At 45.1% G+C, this 23,170-nt stretch overlaps 1 protein-coding gene across 1 annotated transcript in view; it reads left to right on the top strand.

Moving 5' to 3' along the window:
* Positions 1-463: 463 nt before the first annotated feature.
* EYA2 (EYA transcriptional coactivator and phosphatase 2) overlaps positions 464-23,170 on the top strand; it is a 284,816-nt gene continuing 262,109 nt past the window's right edge. Inside the window, exon 1 of the mRNA XM_008015099.3 lies at positions 464-622. The gene's annotated coding sequence lies outside the window, so the exon portion shown is untranslated. The remainder of the gene's footprint in view (positions 623-23,170) is intronic.

The following is a 23,170-nucleotide window of genomic DNA, read 5'->3' as shown; positions in this document are numbered from 1 at the left end:
TAGTCTGTCTTGCTCTAGCTGAGTCTCTCAGGAGTGGCACCTGGCACAGTAGATGCTCAATGTATTTTGAATGAATGAATGGGTGGTTGAGTGAATGAATGTTAGTGTCACCATCGAGGTCCTCTCCGAGCCGTCGTTCCTTTCACAGGGGTCATGCCTGGGTTGCAGGGAGGATGTGCTGCCCCGGGGAGGGAGGAGGTGCGGGGTGTCGGTGGGTGGGAAGGAGGCTGGGCCCTGGCCTCCCGGACCAGCGAGAGCGAGCGCGCTCTGCTCGGCTGCAGGCGCAGGAAGCGGCGCGGCGGCAGCTGCAGGGCCAGACAGCCCCGCGCCCCGCGTCCAGCCGCCTGGTGTGTGCGCCCGCGGAGCCCAGCGTCGCGCCTCGGCGCCCCCACGCGCCCACGCAGCGGCGCGGGGACCCGGGCGGGGGCAGAGGGAGGGCCCGGCCCAGGGAGGGGAAGGGGCCGGTCCTCCCCGCGCAGGCAGCAGCCGCGGCAGCCCAGGAGGCGGAGGCAGCGGCAACTGCAGAGACAGCAACGTGCCCGCCGCAGTCAGCCCGGCCTCGTCCGACCCGTACCGGCCCGCCTGCCTGCACCGCGTCGGGGCGCTCTCTCCACTGCGCGCGGTGAGTACCGCCCGCGGCGCCCACCCCAGGCCGCCCACCGGGATTCGCCGGGCGGGGTGGGGGTTGTTCACCGGCACCCCCTCGCCTTGCGCCTCTTTCCGCCACTCGCCGAGCGGGGCCTCCGCAGCTGTCGGGGCGTTCTGGGGCGCACGGGCCTCCCAGGGCCACGAAGGCACAAGGGCAGAGGGGACAGCAGCAGAGCCCCCTCGGGAAAGGCTCTCCCAGGCTGCGGGCCCCAGTTTCCCCTTGCGCTTTGGGGCAACTACCCTGAAGTTTGCTCTCCCGCGCGCGGGACAAGTGCATGGCGCGCAGGCGGTGTAGACGCGGCTGGGTCCTTGGCGTTTTGTTCGATTTATGGTCCCGGAGGTTCGCGATAAGGGGCGCTCCCCCATTCCACAAACTCAAGCCCTCAGGTGGTGTTTATGGGGTAACTAAGAAGCAGAGCCAACCGCTGGAATCCTGGGATGGGGCTGGAACGGCCCGCTGAGCCTTTACCTTCTGGCTATTGATACATTTCTTTTCAAAAGTCCATTTGCGCTCGGCCCGCTCTGGTCCAGGTCTGGGGCTTTGAACCGGGGCAGGGAATCCTGGCGCCTGCTGCGAGTAGAGTTGAAACTTAGGAAAGTTTGCATCCGAAGGGTGTTTAGAAGGCGGCAAGGGTTTCATTGTAATGGGAGAAAGTGGGAAATGGAATTGTTTTTTAGTCATGAAGTCTGGAGGTTAAACGGCCGGCCGTGCTGGCCCAAGCTCCTTCAATATATTCCTGCCTTCCCCGCCCCCCCTAAATAAATAGTTTATAAACTCAGAAAATACTACGAAAGCGTGACTGCTGAACGTACCACCCCTATCGCAAACACCTCAGTGCGCTTTTCTCAGCTGTTGAACTGGAAGCGCCTTTTGCAGTGCGAGGTTCCTACTTCCCCGAAGCCGAAGCCGAGACTGAGAGTTGACAGCGTGCACCCTGCCGCGCTCTGAATTCTTTTTAAAAAGCAAGACCAATGCTGGATCGGTCTTTTTATGGATACCCTTTTCTTTTCTTTCCCCTTTCCCCGAAATGCTATGTAATCTTTAATTACTTTTTAAAATATAACGTGGAGGTATAAATCACCCCTGGTAAGAGGTACCTTTTAATTACGAGGTGCAGTGGAAGAGGTGAACATCGGAGTCTAGCTGTTAGCGAGGGCGGAGGGGCAGGGGGATGATTTACAAACATCATGTAAGAATTTGAGCACTGAATTATGTTTGAGTTAGGGAGATCCCTTACAAAGGAAATTATAACCAGTGGACAATTGTATTTCAAGCCGAATCTATTAATTTCATGAGCCGTTTCTTGATTGAGTGAAATGTCTGTGACCATAATAGATACAGAACTAGTAAGCACCTTACCAGACTATGACCCATTTGTTACCAACTAACATACACGTATAACCATCCTGCTTACACACAAAAAAAGAGGTACACAAAGAAAGAGAAAGAGGGAGGAGAGTGAGAACCTCTTTTTCAAAATAATGTTTGTGAAAGAATCTTTCACAATTTTACTCGATAAGTGTTCATGTTTTTCCACTTTTCTTTCTTCATCACCTTAAGCTCCTTCATCCTTTACATATCTCTGCATTTAGACACTGTCACACTTGGGTAAGTTCTTCTATAATTTATATAACAAATAACAAATGATAGTGGTTTGAATCTTGCTTTTGACTAAGCATTAAATCGTGTTGGTATTAAAAAATCTCCTTGCCTCATAGGAAACTCTTAACTTTTGCCATTGTGAATAGACCAATGTGGTTAGGTCCAAAAGAGCCTGAACGTTTTTTACTTTAAAGCAATTTATATGTCCCCATTCTCTTGTAACTTTAGCTTCACAATATTATTCACTATTTGATCTGAAAGGAATTGGCAGTTTTCTTTTCTGTCTTAAAATAGCTCACCTGGTGTAGTGACCATGTGTAGAAGAATACTCTATCAACACATAAATCAATCCCCCAATATCAGAAAACTATAGGAAATATAAAATAAAATAAAAAGATGTGTATCCAGATACTGTAGGATTTTTTAAAAAGTTTTAATCGCGTAAGTTTTAGAATCTTCTTTTCATGTCTTTTGTGTTGCATTAAACACATCATAAAGAGGTATGATTTGTTGACTTGTTATAGGATTACCATTTGGCAAAAACGCCCAAGACACGCTGTTTCAAATATGTGGTATTCCTTCTGCTTTAAATTGCATGTAAGAGATTGCAAACTTTGTTCCAGATGGATAAATTGATAAAATGCTAGCTGCTGTTGGGAGAATGGAAAAGCCCTCAGCAAAAAGGCTCTGTATTGTAACTAAGCACATTTTGAGTTAGGGTGAGCAAGCTATGGAGACCCCAGGCGTTTGTGAAAAAATATACACAGTCCAAGCACGTCCACTTTAAGACGTTGTTGGATCCTCCGTGACAAGATGACTCCTTTCCCACAAAGAAGAAACCGTTTCCTTATTTTTTCAGTTACTTTTCCAAAGACAACTTGCGCCGGGCGCAAGAGACCAGAGTTATGCAGAAATCCAACCGTAACCAGCTCAGAGCAAGGACTCATTCTCTCTCCTTCCACCAGATGTTTTTTAGGTGTCCTCAGCTGGAATGCCCAGTTTGAAACTAATTAGGCCAGCAATAAACTCCTTGTATAATAAAATCGCAGGCTGTAATGGTGAATAAGTGAGGTTCCAAGCCGCTTATGACAGATGCCTTTCTGGGCAGAGAGAGAAGAGAGCCTGTGGCTGTCAGGAGAAAATGAAGGGAGTGGAGGTGCCTTCTTTAGACACATGCCTTTCCTAAATATCCATGCACATGATGTCAGTGTGGAGGAAGCTGTGACTGGGGTAGAGTTTTGTCTTTGCTGGGCAGGCCGCCTTCACACAAAGATGCTTGGGAAAGAATAAATTATAAGTATTAGGCAGTGTCTTCAGGTCTTAGGTATATGCTGTGTGCTTGCGTGCAAAGGCTTGGGGAGAAAGATTGGTGTCATGTGTGGGGCAGGGTAAAAAACTTAACTGCTTCCCACCTGGGCGCAAGATGAAAAGAAAGACTGCCTGGCCAGACATAAATTCCTTGGGAGAGAGGAGAATCTTCTTCCCCAGAGACTTTTGATAAAGGGAGAATTTGCCTAATGATGCGGTTCTCCTTATCTGTGAGGTTTGTGAGGGCGAAGGAGTTGGTTAGTCTATTACCTCCAAAGGCTGGACTTTCTGAGTGTTACTAAGACTGTGTTTTGTTGGTGGAACGAACCGGGATTTTTGGGTTTTTGTTTTGTTTTGTTTTGTTTTTTGTTGTTTTTGTTTTTGTTTTTTTAGTTAACTTCTGAAAAAGGAATTGGTAGACTCTGCTCAAAAGGAATCTCTTTACAGAGAATTAATCCCAGAGTTAAGAAAACACAGCCTGTTGACTGAAAACACACACACGCACACACACCACAATTCCTCACTCACTCCCAATCCTCTTCCCTGATCTCCATCCCCCAACATCGTAACAGCTTCCTGAATGGCCCACTTCTCCCCCCTATCATTTGTGGCAGTTCAAAGGGTCCTAAACATACAAAACAAAAAGAAGATTCTGGTAAGAAAACAATTAGCAGAGAATTCACTGGAGACAATACTTCATTTTCACTGTTTGGAGATCGTAACTGGCCTAATGGTGTTTGACTAACACCCTCTTCTAGTCAGAGCAGGATAAGCCCCCTCATCAGGTGGCAAAAACTTGAAGTGACAGTGACTGAGGCTGCAGACCCACTTGTGTCATTGTAAATGAATTAGAGGGGCAGGACGTTGTTCTTTACGGCATGCTATTTAAAATCAGTTTCAAGGTACCTGCCAGGTGTATTCAGAGGAAAAGGCATGAAGGAAGCCAAAGGCTTATACATTTATTTTTAGTGCATATTTCTTTCTGTTCATTTTCATCCTATTGGGTTCCTTTGTCATTTCTCTGACTTAAAAATTATATCCTTCTGTTTAATAGTAACGATGAAAATAGCTGCTCTTTATTGAGAACTGGTATGCCAGGCCTGCAGTCAGCTCTTCACGTGTATTTTTAAAGTCGATTCTTGCTGCAACCCTTTGAGTATTATTATCATCATTTCAACTTTGTTAACAAGGAAACTGAGTCGCAGGTCAAGTGACTACCACAGGGCCAGGCTGAGTGAAAATGAAATCTAGGCTTTTGCTTCTCTGCAAAATATGCCTTATCCATGTGCAGTACAAGCTTTGGCTCGAAACATTTCTGCTATCATTTCCTTTGAAGGAAGACGCTGAATTTGGATGGTTTTAAATGTGCAGAACACAGTTATTTTCTGAACCTGCCCTGACATTTTTTGCCACTGTCGTTTGAAATGGGGAAACAGAATCATATTAAATATTTAGAAACACAGATACAGACCTCTGTGAGCCATGACCCTTAGCCGGTTGGGTTCTGTAAAGGAAAATGACGGTTTATTTAAGGGCTAATTTGATTTATTCCTTCGATACTAACGCTACGCGTTTCAGGTCCTAAAAAGAGTCAATAAATTTACCGGCAGTGGAAAGGCCCTAAAACGTTACGGTAGACACAGCCCAAGTCAAGTTTACCGGAAGGTGCTGGATCGCTATGGGTGGGTGTTGTTTCGGGGTTAGATTTTAAACATTTGGAGAGCAAAGAATAATTTGGAACAGGTGGTGCCGAGAGTCAGGTAGCCGGAATGATTTATCTTTGCCTCTTTGAACGTTAAGGGAGACCATTGGTTGCCTGAATCTGGAACCAGCATGCTGCAGGTCAGTGGGGGCTGAGAGACGCGTCTCTGGGACGAAATTTGGCAGGATCCAGGGGCTTCGTCAGCGCTGTCATCGCCTTTGGATGACAGTAGTCAGAACACAGTTGTGCCTGCTCGTGCATTTTTGAAAAGTCTGCCTCTGCCTTCAGATATACGCAGAAATTTAAAACAGGAACTTAGATGTGCCACAACGCCAATTTAAACATCTTTGAAAATGAACAAAGTGAAAATCGAGGTTAGAAACTCTTTTGTCATTTGGTATCAATAGTGTTGTGTCAGTAATGTGAAAATGTGTGTAATTTCAATGGCATTGGACTTTCTTCTTTTTTCTTTTTGAGTGTCTAGTAAAGTTACATTTTTTGAAAGTCTGTGTTCCCAGATGTAATAGATACGAACGTGTCTACTCGCAGTCATTCAGAGAATTGTCAACTCTCTGCTAATGTAACTAAAGGAAAAATGATAAAATCAACATATTTTTCCCCAAAGAATGAGGAACTGGAGGGTTTAACTACTGTATATGGCAACTTACTTTTGTCTCGCATCAGCTAAATCTGTCAGTTCCCCTTTCTTTTCTATTCATCTCCCAAGAATGGCCTTTCATAACTGAAATATACAGTGTATTAGTCAAAAGACATTTTAATTTTGTAAAGAAAAATCATGCCAGAGACAGCCGGGTCTGTTTCAACCATTATTGTTTCTGCAGCGTGCATAGTTTGGGTTTCATGGTACGATGTGGGTTTGTCAAGAAAGAAAATTACAGCAAGAAGCTATGCTGAAAACATATACACTTCTGTTTAAGAAATGAGAAAAACACAGGAAAATTCCACACAGTAATTGCTTTAACGTGAGTTTTAAATGTCATTGTTTGACTTATGTCAAAAAGCCCCTCTTAGCTAATTCTCACATACTCTGTTACCAAATGTCTCACCTTAAAAACGGCAAATGTTGGACTTCATTTGGATGATCTTTGAGGCTTTTAGAGATATCCTTAGTCCTAGTGGAAACATTCCAAATTTTTAGATTGTGCAGGCCATTTTTTTTTAAGGTTACTTAGATATCGATTTTATTTTCTTGACCCAAAATGAGAAAACACGGGGAATTCTCAAAAGCTTTTTACAGGCTGCTATTATGAGAAGAGAAGCCAAACCAACATGTATTAGGTCATGAGCTTGAAGTGCATAAATAAGCCCTATGAAGGTCACCAAAACAGGGTGAAAACCACTAGTTCTTGTTCCCTTGGCCAACTCTGAATTCCTGCCTGTTAGACATGTTTGGTTGAAGTGGACACAGAAAGCAGGTTTTTGAGCCCATGGTTGAAAGATCTCAGTTGACTTGGGTCCTGAAGGCGTCCTTGTGGTAAAGGGAGATAGGAAGGCTGAAATTCTGGTTTCCTCCCCATGGCTCCCTCTCACAGTTCAGGAGAAAAAGCAGGTTCTGGGGCCATATTTTACTCCAAAGCAGATGTTTCCTACCTCGTATTTGGATATGCGGAAGTCAGAAGCTGAAAATAAAATGAAATGAAAATGTTCCTTCTGGTCAGTTTCTTCACCTCCCATTCCCTTCCTATAGTCACTTTGTGGTTAAGGTATTCACCGTTTCCAAAACAATTTTTTGTTCCCACTGTGTTTTCTAGCATTTAAGATACAAGGTTTAAGTACACACCTTTAAATCTTTATTGATTGGCAGCTTCCTGAAATACAGAGTCAGAGAGCGTGTCCACCGTGTCCTGAGTTTGGTACCAACCCAGGTGCTGATGGAAATTCCACGTAGGGAGAAAACGGCCTCTTCGGAGAGGCAGGGTGTCAGCGCGAAGAGGTTGTTTTCTTTTGTGGGTGTGTATTATTTGCACATATCAGGACTTTTGTTTCAGGGTGTTCTGGAAACACTGATCTCTCCAGCGAAGGTCTGCGTGTCCTTCTTGGTTGGGAAGCGGGTGGAGAGGAAGGAGCCCCGAGGAGAATCATGTACCTCTGGCCTTTTGTGTGGCTCCTAGAGTAGCAAGCGTCCGCTGCTTGGAAGGTGTCACATGGTATAACAAGTTGTGACTTGTGCCTGTGTTGTCAACAGAGTTTGAGCCCCATCCAGACATGAAAAAGAATGGAGCCCCGAAGATGATTCACCTCCGGTCTGCGATGGGCCCAAGCTGTCCAGTGCTCTCCTCTTGCTAAATAGACCGTACTCCCTGGAGGAGTTAATGGCTGGGGTGTGGAGAGGAGGGGAGAGGGGTAGGAGGGGAGAAAGAACGCCTTAAACTCAGCAAATGTCTAAAACGCTCAAAATGTTTCAGCGTTGCTCAGGCACCCACAAGAAAGACAAAGTGATGAAAGGACGCAGAATCAGGCTTTTTTGAGGGAGAAGCACAGAGAGGTCGGGGGGATTGCTAGAGGTTTGATCTAGAGTGGAGAATTTTTCTAACACCTTGGGACCCCCCGGGGCACCTTGAGGAACCCGATTTTGGAAATGCTTTCCTGCAGTTCCTTTGTGCTTATTTTTAGTGAATTAGTTTTGGGGATTTTCTTTTGTTTTTAAGAAAACACAGAGTTTTAAGACTTGTTTGGGAATCACAGGTTTTATTGAATACTTATTATTTATTGAATATTTATTATGTCCCAGGTACTGTGCTGTGGAAATACTTTATATGTACTCCAAATGGCAGTCGATGGAACGTGCTGTTGTTATTATTTCTATTTTACAGATGTGGAAACTGAGTCTGGAAAATAACTTGTCCAGGATCCCATGGCTTGTGCCAGAGCCAGGATTAAACCCATTTTGGATTCCTAACCACTAGGATATCCAGCCTCCTCCCTTGGTTTAACAAGAACTTCCGTTTCTCCGTCTGTCTGCCCTGGAGAGCTAGATTTAAAGTCATTTTCCCCTTGCATTGCCTTGTAGATATTTATTGATGGTCAGGTACAAAAATCAGGTTAAGAAAGTAAGAGATGCCAGCAGACTCTCACAAGATTTTGAATCTGCCCTTGTAGAAATGAAAGAAAGGCTGGGCCGATGGAAATGGTGGTAGCATCACTGCAGTTAGTGGCCTAAGCCATCACCTATGGCTGCTCTTGCCCTGTACCGCAGAGTTGAACAGCCATACTACAGGGACCATATGGCATGCAAAACCTAAATATTCGCCATCTGGCCCTTTACAGAAAAAGTTTGCTGTCCTCTAAGCTGTTGCAATATGACAAGACAATCTTTGTAGACCAGAAATAACATGCACTTGGGACATTTCATATTCCATTTCAATAATTTATTATTATCAAGTGCTTCCGATGTGCTCGACACATTGCACAGTGATAGGGGAAAATTACAAGTGCCTTCATTCCTTCATCCATTGACTTAACAACACTTATTTAGCTGTGTTCTGGGCTATTTACTGGAGAGCCAGAGGTGAGAAGGACCAAATCCAGCATCTCCAGTAGGAGGATCCCAGTGTGTTCTCACCAGTATCCCGTGGCCTCCTCTTTCCTGAGGGTGCAGAGGGTGTTGACGTGACTTTTTGAGCTTTCTAATGTTTGAGCAGCAGAATGGAGGAAACACCTCAGTCTGTAGACCCTCACCCACGAGGCCATGTCTGGTTCGGTAAGAGCAGTGCCGCGGCTTCGGCACCTAAAACCGCACCAGGCATATGGGACTTTCCAGTGCCTCAGGCTCACTCCAGCCGACAGCAACTCTCTGCTTCCCTCAGTGCATGTGCAGAATGAGGAGGAATGTAGAGAATCAGACTTCCCGGACCTCAGCCTGGGTACTGACTTTCAGCCTCGAGATTGAGAGCCTGAGTCCAGGAGCCAGGCTGCTCAGGTTACACTTCCTCTCAGTGTTAACCTACGCCTGTGTTTAACTTGGGGGTAAGTCACCAGACTTTTCGGTGCCTCAGTTTCTTCATCTGTAAAGCAGAGTGAGTAATAATGCACCTTCCTCAGAAAGCTGTCGTGGAGATGAACAAACATGGAGTGTTTGGAACTACGGCTGGCAAGTGGTATGAATTATATCAGTGTCAGCTACAGTTATTTATGGGTTTGACCTGAAGCAAATTACTTAGACTCTTTGGGATGATAATAATAGTAGTAACAATAATAATAAAATAACTTTCATAGGGCCATTGTGAGAATATAAATGAGACGATACATGGAAAACACTTAGCTTTGCTCCACTGCCTGCCTACATTGAATGTTCGATAAGCTAGCTATTGAGATTATGGGGAACCGCACCCTGGGTCAATGGGGTATTTATAAGCTATTGACCAGTTGAGTCATTTCAGGTATCGAGAGAATGTTGGACAGTGGTTGATAGCACAGGCCGTGGACTCAGACAGATCTGGTCTGAGCCTAAATCAGTCCATCATTCACAGACTGCCATCTCCGGCAGGGGTCTGACCCTCTCAATGTCCCAGACATCGGGACAGCAGTTACTCATCCTGGGGTAGTGGGGAAGCTTAGAAGAGTGGCTGGCACACACAGAGCACACAGCAGGGTGTTTGGCACATAGTAAGCACTCAATAAATGGTAGCTTGTACTATTATCACCCCCATTTCTTGGTGTACCCCCACCCCCAAGAAAGCACTGAACATTAGTAAATTTTCATTTGAAAATAAAAGAACACATTTTAAAACTGCCAAACAGATTTAAAATAATATTCATTAAACAAAATTAAAATATTCTATTAAAGCCAGACTTTGGGCTCAGACCAAATTTTTATAACCCAAGCTTAAAGGCCAGGGAGTCCCCCAGCCACAATGGGGACATTGTGATTGAACTTGAGACTTCAACGCTGCTATTGAGCAGTCTTTGAAATGCACGTTTCCCCTGAAATAAAAGGGAAGTAATGGGAAGGAAAAAAAATGAGGTTCTTGCTCCCCTCAACAAGCCTTAATGAATTGAAAAAGAAAAACAAAATATTTCTCATTTTTCTCTTGCTACTCGATCCTGCCAAAGACGCATGGCCCCTCCTAACCCTGGCTTTGAATGGTGCCTACTCAGAACCTTCCAGATCTGATACGCTATACGAGCAAACCTAGTCTAAGTTGTAGCATTGTAGTCTTCACCAGGTTTTACAGATGGCAGAGTGGATCACTGGGAGTCCAGAATGGGGAGCCCAAATTCCTAGGTTCAAGTCCTAGTTCTGCCTCAGTTTCCCTATTCACAAAACACAGACAGTGCACCTACTGCATAAAGTGGTGGTGGGAGTCTGGAAGGGTTAGCTCTCCCCATGGAAGTTTTAATCTTCTGCTGTTATCTAATGAATGAAACTTGCCCTGAGTTCTGGGACTTTGAAAAATTAAAGTATACAGGTATGCCTCTGAGAGGTATAAATAAAAAACAATCTAAATATTCAGGGAGGAGAATGGAGGAGGGAAGAAGGCGACGTAAAAATGGCTCGCAGGAGTTATTATGTGCCAGACACCAGACACTTTCACAAAGCTCATTTAATCCTCTCAAAAAAAAAAAAAAATCCATGATATAGATGTGTCCATTTAACAAATGTGGAAACTGAGGCTTGGACAGATCGGGTGACTGCCCAGCGGCGTTCCATTCCAGGTTTGTCTGATCCAAAGCGTGGGCCTGTTGTACCACATGACCCACAGCCCTCCTGGAACAAGGTCATAAGCAATCATGGTGGACCGGAGAGACATCCCTGACCGACCAGTTATTTATGATCTATTCTTACATTTCAATAGCATCCTTCATCCTCCATGAGCCTGAGTTTCTGTGGCCTTTTACCCCACATTCCATTGAGAACCAGTGGATTTTTTCTTGAACAGCAAATGGAAAAAGTAACATAAGTGGGTTGCAAAATCCTTTTCTGGATGAAATCCTTCAAGAATCCCTGCCATTTCTTGCCAACCAGAATGAAGTGACTTCCTCCTCAGACCAGACCAGGCCGTTGGCTGTGGTGCGGGGCCGTAGGACAGAGTTGTCTGAGGCTGGGCAGCTCCTGGAGAGGGTATGGGGCCCCCTCTATCACCAACCTGCTGTGTGTCTTTGGGCAGATCACAAGAGCCCTCTGAGCCTCAGTCTCCCCACCAGCCCATGGAGCAGACGTCTCCTGTATAGGATTTGTTATACAACTTAAATATAATGACAATGGAATTCTTAGGATACTGTGGAATTGGACCCACTCCCAGGAGTACTCAAAGAAAGGGGAGAAAATGAAATTTACTTGCCCCTGGGCACATTCCTTACTGTTCTTCAGGTAGCTACCGTTTGGGGACTTTAGACATTCTGGAAGGATCTCTTAGTATCTGAAGGGCAGACTTCTTTTTAATGATGTGGGCACTCTTTCCATATTAACTTGAAGTGCACATGAACATTTTTTTTCTTTAGAGTTCTGTCTCTATCTTATGCATTTGGAAAAGATATAAAAAGCATTTCAAACAAAAGGTTTCACAATCTTTTACTGCTTAAGACAAATATGGTTTAAAAACCAAGTCCATCAAGTAATTAATAGCAAAAGTGGCACACAGCCATGGCAGAGTTCATGAGGAAAGTTTCAGAAACACGACTCTGATGATACGAAATTTCCCCTGTGATCTATTCATTTAAAATAAAGTATTTTAGCTTTAAAACTCATCCCTGCAGGCTGCCGACAACAAATTCCACCCAAATACCCAGAACCTTTTACTAACCAGAATTGCAATTCTGCGCTGTTTTCAGGGGAATAAAATGAAACAAATGCAGTGTCTTAGGGACATCAGTAAAGTCATCTCAGAGTACATTAGTGTCCAGGCACATCTAGTCTGTGTCTTGTATCTTTGAAAGAAGAATAACTAACCTTTGGATGACTATAATGTTGATAAAAAATAATCGCTGAGTGCTAACTTTATGCCGGGATATGTTCTGAAAGATTATAGGCATTAACTTATTTATTCCTCGCAATAATTCTACGATGAAAGTACTGTTACTATTCCCAGTTTAAGTGAGAAAAGGAAGACACAGAGAGGTTAAGTGACTGGTTCAAGGTCACCCAGCAAGTGCAGGGGTAGAGCCAGGCTTTGTATGTGGGAGTATGGTTCTAGAGTTTGTCTTCATAACCCCTGACTTCCCTGATTCTTGAACCACCATTAAAAAAATTAAACTCTTTGACCCTCACTTACTTGCACAATGAATTAATTAAGGACAGGCATGAGAAGGGGCTGAAAGTGATGTTAAATCTCAGTTATAATATTTCAGTTTCTTACGAGGATGTATTTGTGTATTCCATTAGCTTTAGGGTACAGTACAGTACAGAAGCCAGTCTCTTCACGACCAAATCCACAGTCTACCACTTACTAGCCTTGGACTTCCTTCACCTCTTTCAGCCTCAGTTTCCCCATTGATGACATGAAAATAACGGACTCTGCATAACAAATGCATCGAAGACCACCTGACACACACAGTGATTGTTAAAAACTATTTGTTACCTGTGGAAGAAAAATTAAGTCTAGAAATCACATCTTCCTACAAGGCACAAATGCAGTTTGGTATAGTTTGGAGTGCAAGAGAAGGGAAAACCGCCTGAGCTGTGAGGCTGAAGCTGGAAAATAGCTCAGGTTTTTCCAGATGCCTTAAGACTGAGCCAAAGAGACCGGCTTTCCACGTCTCCACTTGAGAAGTTCCCGAGCTAAGTCCTCAACAGGCAGCCTGCAAGCCATCGGTGTTAGAATCTGTCCAGGTGAGGAAGCAGCAGCCTGCGGGAGGGTCTTGCCCATGGCCACATGGCCAGCCTGTGGCAGAGTGGGGACTCGTCACCCTGTTTCAAGATGTGTGAGGGATATTGGGTGCCGTGGGTCAGAGGTGGAGAGGAACACATAAAAACAAGCGTGAGGCCGGGCGCGGTGGCTCACACCTGTAATCCCAGCACTTTGGAAGGCCGAGGCAGGCAGATCACTTGAGGTCAGAAGTTCGAGACCAGCCTGGCCAACGTGGTGAAACCCCATGTCTACTAAAAATAAAAAAATTAGCCAGGTGTGGTGGCCAGCGCCTGTAGTCCCAGCTACTCAAGAGGCTGAGGCAGGAGAGTTGCTTGAGCCCAGGAGGTGGAGGTTGCAGTGAGCCAAGATGGTGCTACTGTACTCCAGCCTGGGTGACAGAGGGAGACTCCATCTGAAAAAACAAAACAAACAAACAAACAAACAAAAACAATCATGCCTGGAGCGACTGTCTATGCAAACTCTGACGTCAGCTCTAAGCTCTAGTTTCATGATTTTCATTTTATTTCTTGTTCCCTTTTTTATATGGGGAAAATGTTTTTCTCTCGAAGCATCTCCCTGGTTTTCAGTGGCAAGGTGTGCAAACTTTCTGGGTTTTCATCCATTCACCTTTCTCCTCCACTGCGCCTCCCGCTTCCATTTCCTCTTCAGTATGGAAACTGTACTTATTTATTCATTCATGCAAAAATATGTATTGAGCCTCTGCTGTGTGCCAGGCCCTACTCAGGACATGGGGAATGCAGTCAAGAACAAAAATGACCAAAATCTCCTTCCTTGTGGAGCCACAGTTAAGTAGGAGACAGAAAATAAACATATATATATATATATATATATATATAGAGAGAGAGAGAGAGAGAGAGAGTATGCAGAATATCAAATGATGATAAGTCCACGGAGAAAAAAGTCAAGAGAAGGTGACAAGAACATGCCCAGGGGAGGCAGTAGGAATACAGCGCTGAAGAAATGCAGGAGAACATTCTAGAAAGAAGCAGTAGCAAGGACAAAAGTTCTGAGTTGAGAGCAGCCAGTGAACAAGGAAGGCGGGGAGGATGAGGCCAGTTCTGGTAGGGCCTTGCTCAGAACCCAGCTGCCATTCTGTGTCAATCAGTCATGTCCAGAGTGAAAATTATTATAATTTAAAAATGATTTTTCAAAGTACATGGAGCCTAAATCTGAAATTAATGACTGCAACTGCAGATACCCAGAGAGCCCAAACAGGTAAGAATTAGTGGAGTAGGTATACTAATAGCAGGGACTCCACCTGGTGCCATTCAGGAATGGGCTCCATGTTGCCAGGTGTTCTGATTTTTCAAAATCTGAATTTTTAAGAGAAATGTCCCACTTTCAAAATCGCTATGAGGAACCACCAGAAATATACCTCCAGGCTCATAGTGTACAACCCCTCTCCCAAACATCGACACAGACCCTGGGAATCAAATTTCAGTGAAAAGGCATTAAGCCTCTCTCCCGCCTCTTTTTTTTTTTTTTTTTTTTTTTTTTTTTTACCAATTCCTGACCAGAAAGGATGCCAAGAGATGCTAAAAATTGTTTCCAGGAAAAAGTAGGACTTGAATCTCACGGGGATGAGGCCGAGACTTCTTCCAAGGAGCAATCAGCTTGCTTCATTTTTATGTCTTTCTCAGGACTTTTTCCTGATTTCCCTCATCATGGGGAAAGGCAAGATGGTCCAAATCTATCCTCCTTCGGGTTTTCATTAGTTTCGTAATGATGATGATTATGTCATCTGGGGTTGATTTAAGAGTGGTGAAATGTTTGCAGGTCTCATAAATGGTTGTCAGCCACTGTTTAGAATGGCAAGGAACTTCTTGTGTTGTTCCCATTGCAAGAAGTGGGGTGATAGTTTCCGATGGCTACCGACAAAAGGGGGAAAGTGGGCTCTGAAGCCTTTTACAAGAGGAGATTGGAAAGTTGAGTAATTCAATGGAGGTGCAGGTGGGAAGCAGTAAGGAAAGCTCCAGGAGCTTTTTAAGAGCTGAGATGCCTACATTGACAATACCGAAATCATCGTCAGCCTCCCCAGCCCCAAAGCTGGGCTTAAGCAAAATCCCAGCCAGTGGTCACCTTAGCTGTGGAGATTGCTCTAGATGTAAGTGACAAAACACTTACTTCTGAGTTGGTTTAAGAAAAAGGAAAATTTATTGCCTTGGGACATGAAAAGTTCTGAGAAGGGCTGGTTTCAGGTACAGCTGGTTCAAGAGCTCAGATGCAGGTCTTGTGCCCATCTCTTAATCTCTGTTCAGGAGGATTCTGTACTGTGCCACCTGTGGAGATGTGGATGGAGAGAAAGGTAGATTTCCAAAGTGAAGTCGGCAGCATTTTCTGGAAGTGTGGGTGGACCAGTTCCTTATAGACCTCAAACTGTACCTATTGTTATGCCTTCTCCACCCCTCTCCTCCTGGACTACAGTGCTGTTTATGAAATTTGTGGTTTTTCCAGGCACGATGTTACACTCTTTGTGTGCATGTTTTACTTTTCTCCTCAAACATTCTTACTAGGTCAGTATTTTTAAGACCTACTACTATTCTGCCCTCCACATACTCTTCCCCATGGGCCTGGAAGGTTATCTTTTATTTCAAGTGAGGGTGTTTGTCTTACTTATTTCAAGTAAGGATGTTCATCTTAAGGGTGGGTCATCTGTATTGGTCTGTTCTTGTACTGCTGTAAAGAAATACCTGAGCCTGGGTAATTTGCACAGAATAGAGTTTTAATTGGCTTACAGTTCCACAGGCTGTACAGGAAGCATGATACTGGCATCTGCTCCACTTCTGGGGAGGCCTCAGGAAACTTACAATCATGGTGGGAGACGAAGAGGAAGCAGGCATGACTTACATGGTGGAGCAAGAGGAAGAGGGAGAAAGAGGCGGGAGGTGCCACACTCTTATAAACAACCAGGTCTTGTGAGAACTCTATCATGAGAACAGCACCAAAGGGGAAAATCCAATCCCCCTTGATCCAGTCACCTGCTACCAGACCCCACCTACAACACTGGAGATTCCATTTCAACATGAGACTTGGGTGTGGACATGCATCCAAACCATCTCATCATCTCTTTTCATGGTCTCTGCTACAAAAGTTGAGGCACTCCAGCCAAGCATAGGACATGCACTGGGCTTCAGAGGAGAAGTGGGAGATGAATCAGTACCACTGGGAGTAGAAGGGTTGCTGTGGCGATGCACACATTCCCAGGCCCCTGGTGGTCAGCCTGGATTTCTTTTTCTGCTCTGAGCTTTTGCTCCCGTTGCTTCCTGTATTGAACTTTCTCATGCTCCATCTCGGGGCATGGCAGTGACATCGGGTGCACACAGAGCTTGCACACTGGTAGCCAAGATGTGTTTCGTTTGGTCTGCAGATCGTTTAAAAAATAGAATGGAGCCAACTTTGAAGATCTGGATCTTTCACACAAAAATGCAAATTTCTGGCTCCAATTAAAACATCATAAGATCTGTCAACACTGTGCCCACATTTCCACATGACCGCAATTGACTGGAGCTGGGAAATGTCTGTCCCTTTTAGGTGGATAAGTTAGTTCACCCAAGTCCTTACCTCTCCCTATAGTCTCTCCAACACCGAGGTTCAGATTAGTTACCATTTACCATTGGGACCATGCTGTTGGCTCTCCTACTGTAGATTTAAGAGAGAAAAGAAATATTCCTATATCTAGATCTCCATTAGAAGTATGAAAACGAAGTGTAGGCCGGGTGCGGTGGCCCACGCCTGTAATCCCAGCCCTTTGGGAGGCAGAGACGGGTGGATCACGAGGTCAGGAGATCGAGACCATCCTGGCTAACACGGTGAAACCCCGTCTCTACTAAAAAATACAAAAAACTAGCCGGACGAGGTGGCGGGTGCCTGTAGTCCCAGCTACTCGGGAGGCTGAGGCAGGAGAATGGCGTGAACCCGGGAGGCAGAGCTTGCAGTGAGCCGAGATCTGGCCATTGCACTCCAGCCTGGGTGACAGAGCAAGACTCCGTCTCAAAAAAAAAAAAAAAAGAAAAGAAAAGAAAAGAAAATGAAGTGTAAACCAAGTTGGTCCTTGGTATTTACAAAAGGGAGAAAGCATCTGTCTTTGGGTAAACCAAGGTTTCTCAACTTTGGCACTATTAAGATTTGGAGTTGGATAATTGTGTGTGCGTGTGTGTGTGTGTATGTGTGTGTGTGTACGCCCTGTATACTCTAGGATGGCATCTAACATGTCCCTGTGGACATGATGCACCATCTAGAAGTAAACAGGTCCCTGTACTCCAGGCGCTCACCACCAGGTTGGTATAGTCACCATAAGTGAGGAAAGCTGCTGTTCTGCATGGTGCCTGGGCAGGCCCAGCATTGGCAGTAGAGGTTATGAGTTGGCTGATTTTTGGTTTAGTCCTAAGTGGACTTGCCAACCATTGAGGCTGTTTATGACTGCCTGTCTGAGATGTTATAGAAGGAATTCAGTGTTGAATGAGAGGTTAAACGATTTTAAAGAGTCTTTGGAGAATTTCTTAACTCTTAGCTGAGCGAGGCCATGGTGGATGCCACTTGCAAAAAGTTTGAAGGTAACGTGGATAGAACTGGAGACCATTATGTTAAGTGAAATAAACCAGATGCAGAAAGACAAATATCTCATCATCCCGCTTGTGTGTGGGAGCTAGAAAACTCGATCTCGTGGAGGTAGAGAGTAGAGTGAGGGTTACCAGAGGCTGGGAAGGTGGGGGTGATGAAGAGAGGTTGGTTAATGGATACAAACATACAACTACATAGAAAGAAAAGTCCTAGTGTTCAAAAGTACAGTAGGGTGACTGTAGTTAACAATATGTTCTATATCAAAATAGCTGGAAGAGAAGATTGAAATGTTCCCAACACAAAGCAATGTTAAATGTTTGAGGTGATGGATATCCTAAATGCCCTGATTTGATCATCACACATTGTATGTATGTATCGAAATATCACATGTACCCCCCATAAATATATACAATTATTATGTATCAATAAATAATCTTGCAAATAGAAGATGGAGCATGGGCAGTGGTTGGGCTTATTTGAGAGTGAACAGAAGGACCAGATGACCTCTGGATGTCTCTTATGTCTCCTGTAGCTCTGGTTCTGTGAGCTGAGGCTTAGTGAGTTTCAGAATGTTGCCTACTACATGTTCGCAGCTGCTAATCATGGTCTACCATGGAAACTCAAAGGCATGGATATTCAGGGAGGAATCTCATTTTTTCCTAGGCTAGTACTGTGTACACGGTGAGACTTTTTTTTCTTTTTGGCCTTCCCCCAGTGTTACAAATCCTGTTGAGTGTCTGAAATACCATCCATGTGAAGGTTTCACATAATAACTGTAACAGCTGCCATTCATCCATTGAACACATATTTATTGAACACCTCTATGAGGCAGCCACTGTTCCAGGCACTTGGCAAGCAATTGTGTACAAAACTGACAAGTCCTTGCCCTCATGGAGCTTTTGTTTGATGGTGAAAGAAGATAGACAGTAAAAAAGCAAATAGTAAGACAGAGAGTCTTGGCATTGCTATGGAGAAAATGTAAGTAGAGGGGAGGGAGGTAGATGGGAAACACTGAGGTAGAACAGGGAAGAAGAATTTTTAATTTTAATTTTAAATAGTTTGGCCACAGTGATGGCATGCTGGTAAACTGGTTCTCTGGAAATTAAAGATCCTGATTTGTAGCCTCTGCCACTTACAGAGGTGTAAATACTCCCACCATGGTCACTTGCAAGCGATCAGTGATTTTAACAAGAGGTTCACAACATTCATGCACATTTAACAATTGTTTCTTGCAGGCTGGTATAGGCTGGCTGCAGCACATCACTGGCAAGCAAGGCCTCCCTGAAACCATCTGTCAGAAGAGCCCACACAGAAGCTCTGAGTGGGGTTGTGCCTCTTGTGTTCGGGAATGACCAGGAGTTCATTGTGGCTGTAGCTGAGTGAGACGAGAGGGGCAGGAGATATGGTCAGGGAAGTAACCAGGGGCAGATAATATAGGGTGTTTGAGGCCAGGGTCAGATTTTTGGCTTCTAAGCTGAGTGAGGTGGGAGCCCCTGGAGAAATGGGATCTGAGCAGGGGAGGGATAGGATCTGCCTTAAGTAGAGCAGAACCCCTCTGGCTGCCAAGAGAACAGACTGCAGGGGGCAGAGGGTGGAGCAGGAAAACTGTTAATAGACTGTTCAGGCAGGGAGGTGACAGTGACTTGGACCAGGGTGGCTGCAGTAGGATCAGGGAGAAGAGTTGGATTCTAGATATGTTTTGAAGATAGAGCTGATGGAATTTGCTGAGGGATTGGCTCTGGGAAGCGATATGAAGAGAAGAATCCAAGGTGACTCCAAGGCCTCTGGTCTGAGCATTTGAGAGGATGGAGCTACCCTTTGCTGAAATGGGAGGTGGAGGGAGGAGCAGGTTGGGAAAGGAGATGGGAGCACCTCGTGTGGACCTGGCATTGAGCCAGGTGTTTGAATGTGTGATCATCTCCTTCTGTCCATTTTATCATGCCCATTTTGGAGAGGATGTGACAGAGACTTGAGGTTAATTAGCATGCCTAAGATGGCCCTGCTGATACGTGGCCAGGTCAGGCCTCCCACCCCTTTACTATTCTGCTGTCCTACTGTGTTTTCTTGGCTTTCTCAGTCCCGTTCCTCCTCTTCATTTTGAGGAAATGACTACAGGAGAACTCTGCAAAAGAAACCACCCAGGAGTCGAGACCTCTCCCTCGTTCCTAAAGAGCTGTCCAGCGGGTAACGCTGGGCACACGTCAGGTCTGCTCAGTGGATCTGTCACCCACATTTTTCCCTGACAAATTTGTTGGATTAACCTCATGAAGATGAATATTCCACAGCAGAACTCACACTTAAAAAAACAGTAGTCAGTGGCATAAAGGCTTTGATTTTTCTGTGGACGTAGGCTTAAAACCAGATTCCACCGCTTGATGGCTTCCCCATGGGAGCCTCAGTTTTCTCATCTGTGGAGTGGGAGTGTATTACTCCATTCTCATGCTGCCAATAAAGACATACCCAAGTGGGTAATTTATAAAGGAAAGAGTTTAATTGACTCACAGGTCAGCATGTCTGGGGAGGCCTCAGAAAACTTACAGTCATGGAGGAAGGGGAAGCAAACACATCCTTCTTCATATGACGGCAGGAAGGAGAAGTATCAGTGCCCAGGAAAGAGGGAAGCCTCTTATAAAACAGTCAGATCTTGTGAGAACTATACTCACTATCATGAGAACAGGATGGGGGAAGCCACCCCTGTGATTCACTTATCTCCACCTAGCCCCTCCCATGGCACATAGGGATTGTGGGAACTACAATTCAAGATGAGATTTGGGTGGGGACACAGCCAAACCGTATCAGGGAGTAAGAAGAGTTTCTGTCTCGGATTCAAGGAGATAATGCGCTGAGGCACTGAGCACTATGCCAGCCCCATCGTCACACTCAGCACATGGAGGGAATCATGACCATGATTGTTTGAGAGAGGGAATTAGAAAGTTGGATTCAGTTTTAGGCAAAGGCTGACCTGCCTTCAAAGCTGGAGTGTGGGGACAGGGGGCCGTGCTTGGGACATCGTGCTTGAGAGCTTTGCAGTTTGGCCTTTTCTTTTCTCTACTGGAGATGGGAGGCCTCTATCTGTATTTCTGCTGTGCTCACCAGGAGGCCAATCTGGGGCAGTTACTGCTCCCCGTCTCCCAAAGGAGCAGTGTCTCTAGCTTCGAGCTGTTGTCTGTGGCAGGCAGAACAGTGTGTACTCGCAACAAGCAAATCCCCAGATGTGAGCCCATTCGGGGCTGCCACGTTTTTCCTGATGAAATTCCTGACTTGGTGTGTTGTGTTTTTTTAAAAAACACGCCCACTGCCTCCAAAAACCTCAGCCGGGGAAGAGAAACATTTCTCGTTGCATTCCCGGTTTTTGAAACGGTGTCAAATTATGCCCCTTTCATGGCCTGGATACGCCATTCTTTCCACTTAGTGCTTTTCAGAGAGGCCTGGGTGGCAGAGCGTGGTTGTTATCTAGGCCAGCCCTTGCATTATACAGGTGGGGAAACTGAGGCTCGGACAGGCCAAGGAGGAGCCCCACATAAGAAGTTGGTCTCAGAGCCTTGGTGATACCCGGATCTCTTGATTCCAGGCCCACTTTCTTCCTTCTTCGTCAGAGGTCACAAACAGGCAGGCCATGGCCACCTCTACCCCACAGATATGCTTGCTTTGGCCTGAGATTGTTTTGATTTGAATGAGTTGCCGGCATTTAAAAATTAGGAGATTCCACATAAAAACCCAGATTTCTGGCTTCTCTGGGACCATTGGGAGATCTGCCAAATGAGCTGTGCATTCCTGCATGGTGACAATTGAGGGTCTCAGTCATGGCCACTCCCTTTAGCCACAGCATGTCTTCATCAGTTCACCACAGTCCCCGCCCCTCCCTCTAGTATCCCCAGACCTGGGGGCTCAATGTCACTTTCCCCGCCCCTCCCTCTGGTACCCCCGCACCTGGGGGCTCAATGTCACTTTCCCCGCCCCTCCCTCTAGTACCCCCGCACCTGGGGGCTCAATGTCACTTTCCCCACCCCTCCCTCTAGTACCCCCGCACCTGGGGGCTCAATGTCACTTTCCCCGCCCCTCCCTCTAGTACCCCCGCACCTGGGGGCTCAATGTCATTTTCCCCGCCCCTCCCTCTAGTACCCCCGCACCTGGGGGCTCAATGTCACCTGTCAATGTCAATTTCCCTCCCAGTTCTATGGGGGTGCAGTTAAGAGAAAAGTGAAGTATTTCTTGAAACTCTCTATCAAAAAGAAGGAAACAAAAGATCAGCCGAAATGACCACTTGTTTAAACATTAATGCTACAGAGCATGATTTCTTTGTGGCAGAGCAAAAAATTTCTATGAATTTCATATGCAAAGGGAATACGTCAGTGTTGAAAATTGCTGGCCCCTTTGCTCTCTGAGCTTACCTTTCCCTTCTCTGCCAGTGTTACACTTGCCATCCTTGCGTGCCAGGGCCATAGTTTCCACTTATTTTTTTAAGGCAGCATTAAACTTACTTGACCTACATCTGCCCCCCTCCTGTGAAACTTGAAATGCTATTAAACCAAATTAAGAAGTTTTTAAAAGTTGAAATGGTCTTTAACTGCTCGAGAAAGGGTGTGTGTGAATATGTGAATGTATTGTGCAGTGTGAGTGTGTGGGTGTGCATGAACAAGTATGCTGTGTGTGAGTATATGAATGTGGGTAAGTGTGTCACAGTCTGTGTGAATATGTGTAGGTGCTTAACTGTGTGAGTTTGTGTGTGTGTGTCTGAGTACGCATGTGTTATGTGTGTGTGCATGTGTGATGGGTTCTTGATTTATAGACTTTGTACCAAGTAGGGTTGGACAAAGTGTTTTTCTCTGGCTCTGGGATTGGCACTTCTGTGCTTTACCATATATTTAAGCCAAGGTGCAAAGCCAAGTTGGTTTTAACTCTAATGCCATGTCAGTGAGCTGGGTTGAGGTAGAGTTAAGGTTGACTTTCCTTTCTTCTGGGATATAGTAGGGGGCTTTTGGAGGGAAGAGCTGGGGGTACCAGGCTTTACAAATGATGATCACTTTCTTCCCAGGGCAGATGGCCAGAAGAGAGGGGGCTCACACTTTGAGAAGGCCTGCTGCTGTGCCAGACATTCATGTGAAGATTATCTCTCTACTGTCCAAAGTGAGCTTTGGACCTTTCTTTATTTACTGATGTGTTCATTTTGGTGTGTGTTAGGAAAAATAGAGAGAGCGATAACCCATAAAATATATAAATTAATAGTATTTCTTAGAACAAGACTCAATTTATTTAAGGAGGAAAGAGTTCATTTAAAGAAAAATATGTTAAATAATATAGTTTGTGGAGGTGAGAAAATCACAAATAATTGATCCTTACCATGTGTAGGAGTGGTCAAGTGGGCAGCCTCCCCCCGAGTCTAAATCTTCCTAATATCTTGTACTTCCTCAAAGCACTTAAACTTGTTGTTAAATACTTAATTGTATACGCTTTTACATAATTTTGGCTCTTTTCTACTAGGACTATGTATATCATTTCAAGGCTGCCTTTCCAGCATCT

Source organism: Chlorocebus sabaeus, chromosome 2 (assembly GCF_047675955.1).
Source record: "Chlorocebus sabaeus isolate Y175 chromosome 2, mChlSab1.0.hap1, whole genome shotgun sequence".
NCBI classification, from domain to species: domain Eukaryota; kingdom Metazoa; phylum Chordata; class Mammalia; order Primates; family Cercopithecidae; genus Chlorocebus; species Chlorocebus sabaeus.
This window is presented reverse-complemented; position numbering and strand designations above follow the sequence as displayed.